Raw genomic sequence first — 17,413 nt, 5'->3', positions numbered from 1 at the left:
TCTTTGTTTTTCTCGGTGGTATAAAACTAAATACTCCATTGTTTATTTGAGTAGTACAAAATTGAATAGGTCACTTAAATTTATTCTTTCGTATATTCAGCTAGTTCATTTTTTCCTCGTTGGTATAAAAAGTAGAACATCGAAATTATTCTTTCGTTACAGAAATTATGAACTTGTTAAAATGATCCTTCTTCTTTTTTTTCTGATTGATACAAAACTAGAACATTTCAGTAGTTCAAAAGTTACATAACGGTCAATTTTCGTTTGTTTAAACAGTACATAATGAGCTAGTAAAAGTAGCTCTTCTTCTCTTTTCCAGTTGATACAAAAGAAAATAATCCACCTAATCTTCACTTCTATTTTTCTGGTATTCCTTCGTTTATTGAAGTAGTACAAAATGGTACAAAAGTCTGAGTTAGTTAAAATAATGTTTTCGTTTTTTTGTTAATTTGAGTAGTACAAAATTGAATAGGTCACTTAAATTTATTCTTTCGTATATTCAGCTAGTTCATTTTTTTCTCGTTGGTATAAAAAGTAGAACATTGAAATTATGAACTTGTTAAAATGATACTTCTTCGTTTTTTTCAGATTGATACAAAAATAGAACATTTCAGTAGCTCAAAAGTTATATAATGGTCAATTTTCGTTTGTTTAAACAGTGCATAATGAGCTAGTTAAAGTAGCTCTTCTTCTCTTTTCCAGTTGGTAGAACAGAAAATAATCCACCTAATCTTCACTTCTTTTTTTCTGGTATTCCTTCGTTTATTGGAGTAGTACAAAATGGTATAAAAGTATGAGTTAGTTAAACGAATTTTTTCGTTTTTTTTTTGTTTATTTGAGTAGTACAAAAATGATATAAAATTTTGAGCTAGATAAAATGGCATTTATCGTTGGTACAAAATTGAATAGGTCATTCAAATTTATCCTTTCGTTTGTTTAAATAGTTAATATGGCATATCTTTGCTTTCTTTCTCGAAGTAAACCAATCATATTTATTCATTCTTCATTTCTCTCTGCTTGGTACAAAACTGAATAGATCACACAGGCTTAAATATTTGACCTTTGATCTCGATAGTTAGTACTTTTGGAACATGTAATAGTTGATGACCTATTACTAGATTTGGAAACAGCACCTCAATATGTGAATTCATTTTCGAGTCATTAGGTTTTAAGTACTTTGACCTTTGAGCTGGATGACCATTATTTTTGGAACTTGTAGTAGTTGATGACCTATTACTAGATTTGGAAACAGCACCTCAATATGTGAATTCATTTTCGAGTTATTTGGTTTTAAGTATTTTGACCTTTGACCTCGATGGTCGTTATTTTTGGTACTTGTAGTAGTTGCTAACCAATTACTAAATATGGAAACAACATCTCAATATGTGGATCCATTTTCGAGTTATTAGGTTTTAAGTACTTTGACCTTTGAACCCGATGGTCATTATTTTGGAACTTGTAGTAGTTGCTAACCGATTACTAAATGTCGAAACAGCATCTCAACATTTGGCTCCATTTTCGAGTTATTAGGTTTTAAGTACTTTGACCTTTGACCTCGATGGCCACTATTTTTGAAACTTTTAGTAGTTGCTAACCAATAACTAAATGTGGAAACAGCACCTCAATATGTGGATCCATTTTCGAGTTATTAGGTTTTAAGTACTTTGACCTTTGACCACGATGGCCACTATTCTTGAAACTTGTAGTTGTTGATGACCTATTACTATATGTGGAAACAGCACCTCAATATGTGGATCCATTTTCGAGTTATTAGGTTTTAAGTATTTTGACCTTTGACCTCGATGACCGTTATTTTTGGAACTTGTAGTAGTTGATGACCAATTACTAAATGTGGAAAGAGCACATCAACATGTGAATTCGTTTTCGAGTTATTAGGTTTTAAGTATTTTGACCTTTGACCTCGATGGTCATTATTTCTGGAACTTGTAGTAGTTGCTAACCAATTACTAAATATGGAAACAGCATCTCAACATTTGGCTCCATTTTCTAGTTATTAGGTATTAAGTACTTTGACCTTTGACCTCGATGGCCACTATTTTTGAAACTTGTAGTAGTTGATGACCAATTACTATATGTGGAAACAGCACCTCAATATGTGGATCCATTTTCGAGTTATTAGATTTTAAGTACTTTGACCTTTGACCTCGATGATCATTATTTTGGAACTTGTAGTATTTGATGACCAATTACTAAATGTGGAAACGGCACCTCAACATTTTTCTCCATTTTCGAGTTATTAGGTTTTAAGTATGTTGACCTTTGACCTCGATGATCATTATTTTGGAACTTGTAATAGTAGATGACCAATTACTAAATATGGAAAGAGCACCTCAATATGTGGATCCATTTTCGAGTTATTAGGTTTCAAGTACTGTGACCTTTGACCTCGATGATCATTATTTTGGAACTTGTAGTATTTGATGACCAATTACTAATTGTGGAAACACCATCTCAATATGTGGATCCGTTTCCGAGTTATTAGGTTTTATGTACTGTGACCTTTGACCTCGATGGTCATTATTTTTGGAACATGTAGTTGCTGGTGACCAATTACCAAATGTGGGAACACCATCTCGATATATTGTTTTGTTTTTTGAGTTTTACCTTTTTTCACGATGGTCAGTAGTTTGGGGACATGATTGTGTCATTTCTGCTATGTTAAATTAAGGGTTGGTAACGAAATCAGTGCTACGTTAAAATAGGGGTGGAGAATGTGTTCATAAATTTCTGCTATGTTAAAATGTTCAAATAGGGGTTGAAAAAGTAATCATAAAACGGAATGAATAAACCCCTAAAAGTGCTCATAAAAAGGAAACGAATCTTATGTGTTACCTGCTCTGCTATGTAATTTCAATTAGGGGTGGAAAAAATGGTCATCAAAGAGAATGAATGAATACACCCTCTAAAATGACTATCTTTGCTCATTGTCTGCTATTTCTGTTATGTTAAAATAAGGGTTGGAATGAGTACACCCCTGCTATATTACATAGTCTTATGTCATTTCTGTTATGTCAAAATAGGGGTTGAAAAATATGCTCATAAAAGAGAACGAGTTCACCCCTAAAATAGAGGTCATAAAAGGGAACGAGTTCACCCTGCTATGTTACGTAGTCGTATGTATTATCTGCTATGTTCCAATAGGGGTGGAACGAATCTTATGTATTCTCTGCTATGTTAAAATAAGGGTTGGAAAATAAGCCATACTCTTTTATTAGCTCTTCTATGTGTTCGTAGTCTTATGTCATTTCTGCTATGTTAAAATAGGGGTTGGAAAATATGCTCATAAAAGAGAACGAGTACACCCTTGTTATGTTATGTGTTATCTGCTCTGCTGTGTGTTTGTAATTTCTGCTATGTTAAAATAGGGGTTGAAAAAGTGATCATAAAAGAGATCATACACCCTTGTTATGTTACGTACTCTTATGTGTTATCTGTTCTGCTGTGTGTTACGTAGTCTTATGTGTTATCTGCTCTTCTATGTGTTCGTAATTAACATAGGGGTTGGAAAATATGCTCATAAAAGGGAACGAGTTCACCCCCTAAAATGTGCTCGTAAAAGAGAACGAGTACACCCCCTAAAAAGTGCTCATAAAAGGGAATAAATTCACCCCTGAAATGGAGGTCGTAAAAGACCGTGGGCTCACGGTGTACGGTGCTCAATTTCTCAGGGACTCCTGAGTTGTTCTCATCTGTTCTCATATGTTCCAGGTTGGCCCAGATCGATCCATTTTCTACTACTGGCAGATACCATGCTCCTGGGGTTTCTCGTTGTTCTCCCGTTTCCTCCCACTTTTTCATTCCACCATTTCATTTATATCTCATCACCGTCTCCTTTAGCCTAACCGGCATAACCGTGGAACGTAAAACTTAAAGATTTCGTTTCATTTTTTCGCAATAATTCTGTAAGAAGAATAACTCTTTCTTTTAGTTTTATCATAAATTTTAGATGTTATTCTACTTGTTCTTCTTGGTAAAATAACTAGATACTATTCTCTTATTAGCAGCGTTATTCACATCTATATCAGTAAAAATGAATGTGATTAAAGAAAAAGAAAAAAGAAAGAAAGCTAACTGCATAGAAATTGAGAATTGACTGACTCACAAGGGACATCACCCAATTGTCCGGCTCCGATTTCAATGAAATTTTTATTGCTGATACAGGACATGTATTCGTTACTTGTGATGACAGAAATTTTTGCCATGGTGCATGTTTTCTATTTTTTAATAATTTTTAAAAGTTGTGATGTGATTAATAGAGATTACTGCAGAAGACCCTTACTACCCTTTGTAACCGAAGTGTTAATGAAAGAACAACCATGTAGATACATATACGGCATAGGGGGAAGTCGTATGATACATATGACTTTGACGGCAGCCATCTTGAAATCCGCCATTTTGAATTAAGATCAAGTTTTTAAAATGGGAATAGGGTAATGTGATACATAATTTCGGGTTAGAATTTAATCTGGAAGATAATGGTGAAGTTAGTTTTAAGATTGGCCCATTTGGGGAAAAGTTACAGGCATATTAATTGTTTATACTTACAATGTGCGTACCTCCGCTTCTAACCCGCGTATGAATGATAATAAGTGGATAAAGGTTTCGGTAATACATATTATGGCTAGAGGGAAGTGATACGATAAGGGTATCATTGACGGCAGCCATCTTGAAATCCGCCATTTTGAATTAAAGTGAAGTTTTGAAAAATGAAAACCATAGCATGTGGCACCTAATTTCAATAGTATTTTTTTTCCAAAAGCCAATGGTATGTTTATTTTGTTCTATAGTTAACTGGTATGAATTTATGACTCTTCTAATGTGCACGAAACGTCCATTATTCGATCCTTCAAATTGGTAACAGTCCTAATTTTCACCGCATGTTTTAAGATTCCAACTGGCTCTTTGCAATTGTTGCCATGGCTCATGTTTTCTAAATTTATTACAGTTTTTAAGAGTTGCGATTTGTCAGTTCATGAATAGTGTTGGGATAAGCATCCAGCAATCTTTCTGAATTTTGAAGACTTTCCATGTAATTATGAATTTCCTAGGCAATGTAATTATTTATTTCCTATACCTTCCATTCAAAAACTCGTTTACTGACATGAATCATCACACAACGAAAGAACCCCAATTTTGCATTCAGGTAATACCGAAGACGTAGCTTGTAATGGATAGTAGATGAGACGAGAAATCAAATGAAAATTCACTTCAAAAAGGAAAACGAAATATGATTGTTGTGTAAATCAATGGTCTTTTGTTTTGTTTTATATTTATTTGTTTATTGTATATTCATTTATTTTCTATGGCAATTAGAAGAGTCATAAAGTCATACAAGATAACTATAGAACAAAAATAAACATACCATTCCCTTTTGGAGAAAATTTACTATTGAAATTAGGTGCCACATGCTATGGTTTTTATTTTTCAAAACTTCACTTTAATTCAAAATGGCGGATTTCAAGATGGCTGCCGTCAATGATACCCTTATCGTATCACTTCCCTCTAGCCATAATATGTATTACCGAAACCTTTATCCACTTATTATCATTCATACTCGGGTTAGAAGCGGAGGTAAGGGACTTACACACATAGTAAGTATAAACAATTAATATGCCTGTAACTTTTCCCCAAATGAGTGAATCTTAAAACTAACTTCACCATTGTCTTCCTGATTAAATTCTAGCCCGAAATTATGTATCATATTACCCTATTCCCATTTTAAAAACTTCACTTTAATTCAAAATGGCGGATTTCAAGATGGCTGCCGTCAAAGTCATATGTACCATACGACTTCCCACTATGCCCTATACGTATCTAGATGGTTGTTCGTTCATTAACACTCCGTTTACAAAGGGTAGTAAGGGACTTCTGCAGTAACCTCTATTAACCATATCACAACCTTTAAAAATTATTAAAAAATAGAAAACATGCACCATGGCAAAAATTTCTGTCATCACAAGTAATGAATACATGTCCTCTATCAGCAATAAAAATTTCATTGAAATCGGAGCCGGACAATTGGGTGATGTCCCTTGTCAGTTGCAAGTAAACCGTTTGACATTATAGCTGAAACAAAGATAAAACAAACTTTCTTCTGTCTAGTATCAAGTCATTTCAATTGTATTGTTTTCCAGTAGTTCATCTCCAACATGCTAAAGCTCGCAGTCAGGGGCGGCTTTAGGAGTTTAATTTTGGATAGTTCCGCTCTTCGCGTATGGGTACATATGCACATTCGATTGATTAATGACAATAGGAAATTACTTTTACAGTAGTTGTTGATGCTGTTTATTAAATAATTATTTACCATTAATAGAAAAAGTGAAAATATATTTACTTTTTATTATATCTTTTAGTGTTTATATATTTTCACTTTTATATATTTTTGGTAGCCCCGTGTCTACCCGCTAAAACCGCCACCGCTCGCAGTACGTAAAAGGTTCCACAGTTCACAGCCTCAAGACATGTTTGGCCATATATTAAGCAAACAATGCAAAAAGGATGCGTAAGACGGCCCTGATCCCCCATTATCTGACCCTATGATTTGATTGAAACTACAAACAAACATACAAGTATACAAAAAACATACATATTGATATCGATATTTTGTATTGCTGCTATTTACATTGACAATATAAATATGAAAATCAAAGTATATATGATACTATTGCATATATTATAGAATTATGTGTACACTGAGAAAAATCCGTTATTCGGACAGCGGTATGTTGTACAAATATATGGAATCCTTACGATTAGTACGGAAATCTGTACGGAGCATACGTTATCCATATACTACATAGTTACTGCCTTTTTCTCATTTAGACATTATATCATGTCGCTGCAGGGTGTCTGACATCTAACAAACTTCCGTATACTACACATGTATACGTATATTATATACCTCAGCTATATATTTCATACATCCATCTGTATGTGAGATTCTGACCGCCTATGGACAGTTGTTTCTTTCATCATGAGTGACGTCATTGAACAAAGAACAACTGTCGTTTTCTTGCGAGTCGGTTTATGCATATCGTAAAATGGCATGGGAGGTCGTAACACCCCTCATTCTATATCTTCTACTTCGTGCTGTTAATACTTTACTACGCAACACGCTCTTATTAGTTTATTATAAGCTTCATATATTTACTAACCACCGAACGATATTTGTAGCCTCGTGCATTAAATTGGTGAATAATAATAATAATAATAATAATAATAATAATAATAATAATAATAATAATAATAATAATAAGATGATGATGATGAGTCATTTACTGAACGAGGTTTGTTTACAACTAAAAAGAATAAAGGAAGGAAACAAAAGCCTGAGTAAGTACAACAGTTATTATAACATCAATTAAATATTCCTTTAATTACCGATTACTTTAGTATAACTCGCTTTAAGTTTAATATATTAGTAACATGTTAACGTGACTTATGGTTGATGATGAGATAGGTGATAATGGTTGAATAAAGTTGGATGCAACAGGAGAATCCCAAGCACACAGTGTTTGTCCACCAAAAGCTCACTTGACAGTGGCTGAAATTGACCTATGGACCAAACGCGTAAGAGTTGAGCGCTCTATTGGGTTCAAGTGCTTTTCGTGAAACACTGTGAAGGGAGGGAATCAATTTTGTGAAGATAGGCGAATAGCACAGAGAGTTGAGGCACCAAATGTGATGGAGGGGGAGTTACTATCAGTCAACTTCACTTAGTTTTACTATGCATGCAGATTCACTAGCTTATCTGACCTACTTTTAAGCGCGTAACGTTCCAGTTTTGGATGTTCGAAATCTGAAAATATCGTGTTGATAGGTTTTCGCCATAAATACTTTCAATATAGAAAAGTAATTCACGTGAAATATATTTACGACGTTAGAAGGTCCGTGGCATTATTTACATCTCATAGTTTATAAAAGGTATAAATAATACAAGGTATATATGTACTGTATGCTGTAGACTTATAACATGAATAATGGTTTGCAATTTTATTAATAGAGGCCGCGATGGCTCAGTGGTAGAACATTTACCTCTGGTGCATGGGATTCTTGGTTCGATCCCAACTCGCGCCACGTGAGCTTTCTGTAGGACAAATATCGTGTGCATGTTTTTTCTCGGGATTCTCTCGTTTCCTCACACTTTCTTCATTTCATCATTTCATTCATTTCTCTTCATCACTGCCTCTTTTAGCCTAGCCAGCATAACCGTGGGATATAAAACTTAGAGATTTCATTTCATTTCATTTTTGGAGTAGCGACTTCGACTTTATTCAGCGGAAAGTCAAAGTTTGGTTTGGAAAAATCATCGAAATTAATTTTATTTCTTCGGAAAATTCGATTACGCCGTTTTAGTGTTTTAAGTTCTTCTAATGTCCTTTTAACACGCAACCACCTAGTTATGTTACTACATGTAAAGTGTTGCTTAAATTGGAGCTTTTGTACAGGGCAACTGTAGTTGCTTCCCCTAAAACTGTAGTTGCTTCCTCTATTATTAAATAATGAGTTACATAGCCCTATTTTAGATATCGTATTTGAGACAAGAGATTAAATTTCCAGTAATTCTTTCACAGAAATATTATCATATAGGAAATTTTGTCACGGTTATTTTCCACCTTTGTTGAACTAAATAGAGGCAAAGCATAAGCGTCTTTAAATATAGCCTTATAGAGCTATTGAGAAGTGAAACATGGATGGTGGACGGCATTTTTTCAATGGTTCCTTTAAAAAAAATCACGTATATGTTATTTGAGGTAAGACTTCCTTTACTAGGTGTAGGCCTACGCCTTAATGCACTGCAACACACAAAATTCATATGAAGAACTGTTTCGTGTGGTGGTGCATCAGTGCAATGAATTTAGTGAATATCCAGACCCTGTAACGGTGGTTATGGATTTCAAGATAGAGGAAATGCGGCTGTAAAAGCAACTTTTGGAAATTCAAGTCGTATACACCGTTGGGTTTTTCATCTGACTCAGTCAACATGAAGGAAGGTCCAAGAGCTTGAACTCACAGAACGGTACAAGAGCAATGAAAATATTCGTCTATTTTGCGAGAAAACGAATGGATTGGCATTTCTTCTCATAGCAGATGTGCATCAATTAATACAAGAGAATTTAGAGGAAGAGCTGGAACTTCTGGACTATTTTGATAGTACTACGTGTCCGGCGCGTATTGCCGTGTTAAAGCTTGGTCTGGGAATATTCGCTTACGTAATATACCCCTTCTATATTACCCAGACACTTGGAATGTTCACCAAGCCACACTGAACAGCAACAAGGACAAATAATATTTGTGAATCGTGGAACTAGAAGTTTCATCATTTGGTAGGAATGTCCCACCCAACTATTTGGAAGTTTATTCATGGAATTCAACAAGTTGAAGAAACGGTTTCAACTGCGCTTCATCAATATGTGTGTCAAAAGAATATAATTTCTACTGTCATCGAAATAGCATATTGAATTCATCACGGTACTTCAAGCTAAATTCTGTAATCACAATAAATTTTAATCGAAGTTATCATTTCTCATAAGTCATTGTTCAACATTCATCAAAATATGAAATAAGTAGCAAATAGGAAGTTCAGCTGTTAGTATTTCAATAATAATAATAATAATAATAATAATAATAATAATAATAATAATAATAATAATAATAATAATAATAATAATAATAATAATAATAATAAGGGACTTCTAAGAATGGAGTCAACACATTTTGGTGAATTGGCCCGAACCTATGTGGTCAATAATAATAGTAATAATATAATAGTTGTAGTAGTAGTAGTTCATATTTCTAAAGCTTATATTTCATTTACAAGTGTTTTTCTTATTAGGTATATTGTACGTATAACGAATAACCTATCTCCTTTTGCTTTCCTGGTGGGAATTGACCCCTTTTCATTTTCTGTTGCGAATTATCCGTGACCCGGTTATATATATATATATATATATATATATATATATATATATATATATATATATATATATATATATATTGCCCACTAGCCCGGTCAATGAAGGGAAAATGTCAGAACAAATTTGTAGCAAGATGAATTATCTACCAATCGTTAGCACACATGTAAAGGTATAATTTCTCAAAATTCTCCTAAATTCTCCCCGATGCTTATCCCGCTATTCCCCTAAACCCCCCTGTGAAGCGTTTATGGCTTCACTCATATCTTCGTTTCTATATACCCTAGCGCGTTCACTCTTTTTTCCCCCCTAAGATTACGTAGTACAAATACGATTCAGTACAATTTATAGCTGGAAGTAACTGGTTAGGGGATATTTGTAAAAATCGAGACCCCCTCCCTCTGGAAGCGTTTACGTTATCACTCATATCTTCGTTATCGTACAGTCTGGCTTGTTTGTTCGTTTTTCATTTTATTTCTAAGACTACTTCTACAAAGAAGGTTCACTAAGATTTTTAACAGGGAGTAACGGTTTGGGAGATATTTGTAACATGAATCGTGAAAACACCTGCTCGCATCGTGAAACACGGGCCAACAGAGCTGGCATGGCGTAACAACTGACTCGTTATCCCATCCCCCTTCTCTGATATTACACTTGTCTCACTTTTAGATGTCACTTACACTTGTCACACTTGATTTAATTAATGGATAGAATAGAAACGTTCGTAATATATCATCATCTTTTGATGTTAAAATATACTTTCAAAAATAATCAAACACAAGCAGGTTTCTAATCCTGAGAAAAATCCATATTCCATGAGGAGTAAAATATATAAATTAGTCCCTAACGGAGTGCTTGTTTAAAGACTGTAGGAAAAATATATATATAAAACTTCTTTCAAAAGGAAGATTCTGGGTGCGTTCGCCACTCCTCAGTGCCGCCTCTAGAAGGGTGGAGATAAATACGAATTATGAAGCACTTCAGTCCACACTTTTAGTTAGCGAACCAAATATCGAAAAATGTTTCAAGTTTATTTTTCAAACCTGCCCTCCCCCTCAAAAATTCCTGGATCCGCCTCCGGTATCGGCTGTTGCCAATTAATTGCTAATAGTCATAGCGTACCTTTTGAAATGATTTCAAACGTTCTTTGCATAAAGTCCGTTCGCACATGCACCCTTTTACTGAGCGCCCTGGAGCAACTGTTCCACTCGCTCCATTATAGTTACGCCACTGGCCCAGGTCATACTAATATACTAAAAAATGTGATATTTGGAAGAAAAATCATTTTAATATGATAGCAAGGAATCGGAAAGGATTTTAAATTAAAATACGAACTCAAATGGGGAAGCGGTAATGGGTGTTCAAATGTTTTACCGAGAGTATTTTAGAAATCCCTTAAGTAAGGGACGTGAAACTCGGCCTGAACACATGCTGCAGCGTTGTCAAAAATTTCGATGTTGAAGAGGGAATGAAGGCCAATTTCTTTAATATTTCAAATTTTGCGATTCTTTGTTTAGAAAAAGGTCAAATGTAAGGATTTTTTTTTTTTAAATTGGAGGTGTGTAATTCTGTATTTGAACTCTTAATTAAAAATAGTGAATATCTGAAAGCCACATAAATGTGAAGAAAAATACAATATATAGATAGACTTCATTCAGGTGATTCAGGTAAACCCATTTGTCATCCAGGCAGAACCCTGTAATGAGAAGGTTCACTATTTGTCCACTAGAGCGCAGTGCTGCATGGGTGGAAATGTCTTTCTTGCTTTCAAGAAGTTGATATGTGTAGACAGTAAATAGAAAGATTGGGTTTCAAGATTTTTTTATGACAGCTACATGTTCTTGTACAAGATCTTTTATGGTGTACACGACCCTTAAAAGGAGATGAACTTTACAAACAGGTGCCATCTATGGATACCAGTTTTAAACAAAACCGAGGATTGACAATAAGAGGGAGGAAAGGATAAGAGAGTTTAATTCTCTCTACCTGCTCACGCGGTCATCGGATCTCTAGTTGGCGTCAAAAGACTTTATTCGATTCATAGCCACATCCCTAAATTCTTCGGCCTTTTTAGCAAATAGGATTCCAGTGTCTAATGTCAAACTCTCATCAACTCCACCCTTGGAGTAACACTTCTTTGAGAAACTTTTGTGTATCCGTTTGTAATGAGTGACATTAAGTTACGAGGGGCAAAAGCCAACGAAGAGACTTATGAAAGTTAGCTCAAATAATTGTCATATTTCTTACCTGCTGCAATGCTTACAGATTTATTGAAGCTATGATGTCTATTCCTTCTTGCAATTCATGTTAATTTCATTTGTCTTATTTTAAAGTAGGAAAATTTCCATAATATTATTCTAAATATATATTTGTTTTGTGGTTGTCTTTGTTTTGTTTCATTTGCAAGGCGTGTTAGTTTTAAAAAAAATTCTATTATCTAGAGTTACTTTGTAAAAAAATCTGGCTTTAAAAACAAGAATAGTTATTATTTATTATTTTATTGATCGTACTTTTTATTAATTTTTCTTTGTTTCTCTGCCTGCATTATGTTTTAAGACGATTATATTTTTTAAATAAATATTTTAGTAATGCTTATAAGAAAAAGAGACAAATGATTGGATAATGAACCAAATAGTTAAAATAGATACACATATTTCCCCAAGTTGTAGTTCATAAAATTAAGCTTTATTCGAAGTGACTGCAAATTGCAAGGAATGACCAATGGGAATCATAACATTATTTCTCTTTGAAATAAGTATAATATATGCTTCTCGTTTTATTGGATTGGATTAGATATTTGAGTTTAGTATCCCGTTCAACAGCAAGGTTGTATGAGACGGATCTACAGCTTAACGTGGGATCCGAACTACATGAATTCCCGCTGACAATCGAAATTGGGTCTCACTCCCCAAAGACGCGTATGCTATGCACACGAGGGAGCTATTTCTAGTCTGGTATACACTAACGCACATACATATTATAGAGAGAGAGAGAGAGAGAGAGAGAGAGAGTGTGTTATGTATCCACACAATTAAAATAATACACAACTAGATAGATAGGTATGCAGAGAAGATATATCCTGGCGATACAAGTAGTTGATGGAGAAATCATAACAAATTCCTTCAAATTGGAAGCATTTCATATGTCAATGGAATGAAAAAAAAAATCACTGATAGTGATCCGTCTTTGAAAAAGACGAAATTCGTTGGGTTAAGTTGTGACCCCTTAAGCTCCTATTCTACAACTGCTTCAAGTTCGAAAATGTTATTATTCCCCTTGTTTACCTTCATTTTCAACGAATTTAAATAGTTCGTTACTGAATTCTCTATGTCTGTGTGTCTGATATCTGCATTATTATTTTTTTTTTTTCAATTTTGAGCCGTCCATTCCATAGAGCATCAAAAATTACCTGAAAGAACTGATGAATTTTTTTGCGTCACTCTAACCGTTTACAAGATATTGAAAAAAAAAAAAACTTATGATTTCGGTAGATTTAAGGAGCCATATCTCAGGAACCTTAAGTGATAGTGAGATGATATTGGTGTTGATCAATACCTAAGAGAGGGGGGGGCGCGGTGGCTCAGTGGTAGAGCGTTCACGTCCGGTGCTTGGGGTCCCTGGTTCGATCCCAGCTCGCGCCGTGTGGACTTTGTGGTGGACAAACACCGTGCTCGTGGGTTTTCTCGGGGTTCTCCCGTTTCCTCCACTTCCTTCATTCCACCTTTTTCATTCATTTCTCATAATCACCGTCTCCTTTAGCCTAACCGGCATAACCATGGGACGTAAAACAAAGATTTCATTTCATTTCATTCAGGCACGTAGCCAAGGGGTGGGTCCGGGGGGTCCGGACCCCCCCTTCGATACCAGAAATAAAAAAATAAGGAAGAACGAAACAAAAAGAAACAAGAAATAGGATGAATCAGCGTTAAAAATAAAGATAAAATATAAAGATAAAAATAAAGCAAAAATAAAAATAGTTTTTCGTCATCGCATCCTTGCAGTATCAAACATGTTATTTCAGAAAAGGTTTTCTACTGCTTCTTTAACTTGTCATTTGGAACAGACAGTAATTGACGGAATAATAATACAAAAAAGTTACGTGGAAAGCAAGTCCTGTTAACATTTGATTCAACAGAGAAAGGAACGCAGATATTATAAAATATTTTACAAGACATTATTGGATACGTACTATTTTTAATGAAAGGAAAATTGTTATATTTGGATGAACAAAAGAAGGAACGTAGATATTGTAAAATTTTTAAAAATATTTTTTTAAATATTCTTTTATTCGAGATTTCTTCATAGCTTGTTACTAAAATACTTACTAACATATATGGGCGCCGATCCTGGGGGACCGAGGGGACCCGTCCCCCGAAAGGTTATGTGGACCCACTTGTTGTATTTATGAATATACAATATATTGACATAATTTTAATGCAATTTGTCTTAAAATCCTCATATTTGCCTTCTGCATCTGAATGGACCCCCCCAAATTTATAGAGAAATCGGCGCCCTTGCTAACATGTCCTAATTTTAAAGTCTTAACATACCAATATATGTTGCTAGTAAAATGTTTAAATTGATCAGGCCCCTGGTGTGATAATCACAATATTTCATATCATACCCCCCCCCCCCTTCCATCACGAAATCCTGACTAAACGAACCAATATATGTTACTAGTAAAATAGTTTAGAATATTCGAACTCTGGTGTGATAACCACAGTATTTTATGTCTCGGACCCCCCCTATTACGAAATCCTGGCTACGTGCCTGTTTCATTTCATTTTCAATACCTAAGAGGATGGTGAACATTTTGGTACCAAATAGTAACCGATGGCCACTGGTTATATCTTCATTTTCAGTATATATACGGTGATAAAAATGTGACAGCTCTATATAGCTAATTCAATAGATCCCCTAATAAGCAGGTTCCAAATATGTAAGTGTATTATCTATTGAATTTAAACAATTAAATTAATTATTAAATTTCATAGAAATTTCGGAAAAAAATAATTCGTTCCAAGTTAGTTCTGGCAATAGGCTTCGAGAATTCTCAACTGGTTTATGTTCCTGCGCAAACATCAACTTACGTGTATCTACGCTCCTCTCATTTTCATACCTTCATTCTCACCACCGTGGTTAATCTGATTGAGTAGAAAATTATGATTAACTAAGTAAATTCATCACCATCGCAACGCCGAACATGTATTTCAGTCTTGGACCGTTTCCGATTTTGAAAACGCTCCTCCGTACACTACAAGACATTATTACACTGTACCTTGTATATCACATCGTTATTAAAAAATTATATACAATACGTTTTTTTAAGTAATAAGTTAAAACTTGCAATGACTCTTATTGAAACGTTCGAATTGAAAGCGGAGCGAGCATGATTTTTTTTTTTTTTTTTTTTTTTTTTTTTTTTTTTTTTTGCAAACTTACAGACATATTGATTTAATAGGGCAGCTATATAAGTTTTCGGAATGACTCGTCATTTACTCATTTTAAGCGCTTTTTCTTTCTTGCTTGTTCGCCGCCCCTTACTATCAGCGCCCAGGGCAACCGCTTTTCTCGCCCTCCTTTAGCTACGGCTCTGACAATGTACGAACCTTAAGTTAGAAGAATAGAAGAAGTCAATTAAGATAGAAGCAAGAGTTACTAACTACTTGTCTTTTATATATTTATTTATTATTGAGTTTTCAAAATAGCAGGATATTGAAGAATTTATTTCATGTCTTCATAATTACTAACAAATTTCAGTGAAAATATATATCCTAGCATAGTGGTGAGCGAATTTTTGTAAGGTGAGTCCAAAGAGAAAACTTTAGGTGGGTATATATATATATATATATATATATATATATATATATATATATATATATATATATATATATATTAGGAACTTCTTGTAATAGTAAATGCTATTAAACTTTGAAATATTATGAACTAGATGATGACTACATGAACATCCGAATCAAATGGAATGTACTCACATTATTAATATTTATTTATAATAATCAAGGGTTAAAGTGAGGGGAATGCGGGGGGATGTCGTCCTCCGACCTTGAAGAACATGTACGGCGTCCCCCCAGTTCCTAAAAATTACAATGGGAAAAGATAGGCAACGAGGCGGCGCGACCTCATGCCGCTACATACTATATCCTACCTTTTCAATTGTTAAAAGTTATACGGCGCCTGGGTTTATGGTTGTCAACAGCTCGAGCGGCTCGGTTCACAGCTCATTCACTATCGAGCCGAATCGAGAAGTGACTCGAGCCAACAGTTCACCTAATCGAGCTGGCTCGAACCGACGGCTTATCCAAGCCGAATCGAACCGACACCCAACCGAGCCAGTTCGAGTCATCGACTCATTTGAGCTGAGTTGAACCAAGCCGATGAACTCGTTTCAACGGAGCTCGCTCGAGCCGATGGCTCTCATGAGCCGAGTCGGTGGCTCATCCCAACCTAGCTGGCTCGAACCATCTGCTCAATTGAGCCGAGTCCATGACTTGTCCCTATCGAGCCGATGGCTAATCACAATCGAGCAGCTCGCTCAGTTGAACCGAGCTGAGCCGGTTGACATCACTACCCGGATAGAGCTTCTGCTTGGGCTCAAACATTAGACCGTGCAGGTTTCAGCCTTGACGGTAAGAACTACATACTTATATTGGTGGTCATGACATTTGAGGCTGTCTCGTTATTAAAATCTATTGTCGTCTCGTTATCAAGACGAGACGAGACGCACTAAAAGTACCCCACAAGATGCACTAAAAGAACAAGACGAGATGCACCCTTGTCGTGAACAACACTAGAAGTATTCCACATTACTGCTTACATTCCTCATGGCTTTCGTTTTCCAGTCTAATCACGCGATGATTTAAAAAATAGTTAAAACGAGCTGAATGAGCGAGCCATTTATCAAACTCGACTCGACTCAAAACTCGACCTCAAAACAGTGATGCGACTCAAGAAAATTGCCTTTGACTCGACTCGAAACTCGAGTCGAGTTGAGTTATAGCTCGACTTGTGGCATCCTTAAGTATCTCGCCAGTCGTTAAACTTTCATTTAAGCTGAAATTCAATGTATTAACTATTTATTGAAAATGATCAGAACGTGTCCTAGCAGTTTTAAAAATTCTCCTTTATGAGTGGGGGGAGCACTTTGTATATATCAAAAATTGGTAGTGGGTTGGTTTGTAAAAATAATCGAAAACGATCGATATTAGTTGAGAAACAATCATTAATTGAGAAACAAAATATTCAGTGCTTCGCTTCATACGAGGCGTGTTTTTTAAGTAAGGTCCGTTTGAACATAAGTGCACAACGAAAGGTTACCTCTCAACCAATTTCAAAATACACTCTTCATAAAAAGTTGCAGATTGCTCCGATAACCAAGAGTTCACTGCCGTTTTCACATCGTCGTCATCATTGTAACGGTTGCCACTGAGGTGTTGTTTGAGGTGGAGGAACAGACGGTA

General features: G+C 35.1%; 1 protein-coding gene across 1 annotated transcript in view; it reads left to right on the top strand.

Moving 5' to 3' along the window:
• Window positions 1-17,413, top strand: part of LOC145681987 (uncharacterized) — a 189,048-nt gene that overhangs the window by 16,598 nt on the left and 155,037 nt on the right. The window lies entirely within an intron of this gene.

Source organism: Thermobia domestica, chromosome 3 (genome assembly GCF_964235325.1).
Source record: "Thermobia domestica chromosome 3, izTheDome1.hap1.1, whole genome shotgun sequence".
NCBI lineage: Eukaryota > Metazoa > Arthropoda > Insecta > Zygentoma > Lepismatidae > Thermobia > Thermobia domestica.
Note: the sequence above shows the minus strand (reverse complement) of the source record. Positions and strands in the feature narration are given on the sequence as shown.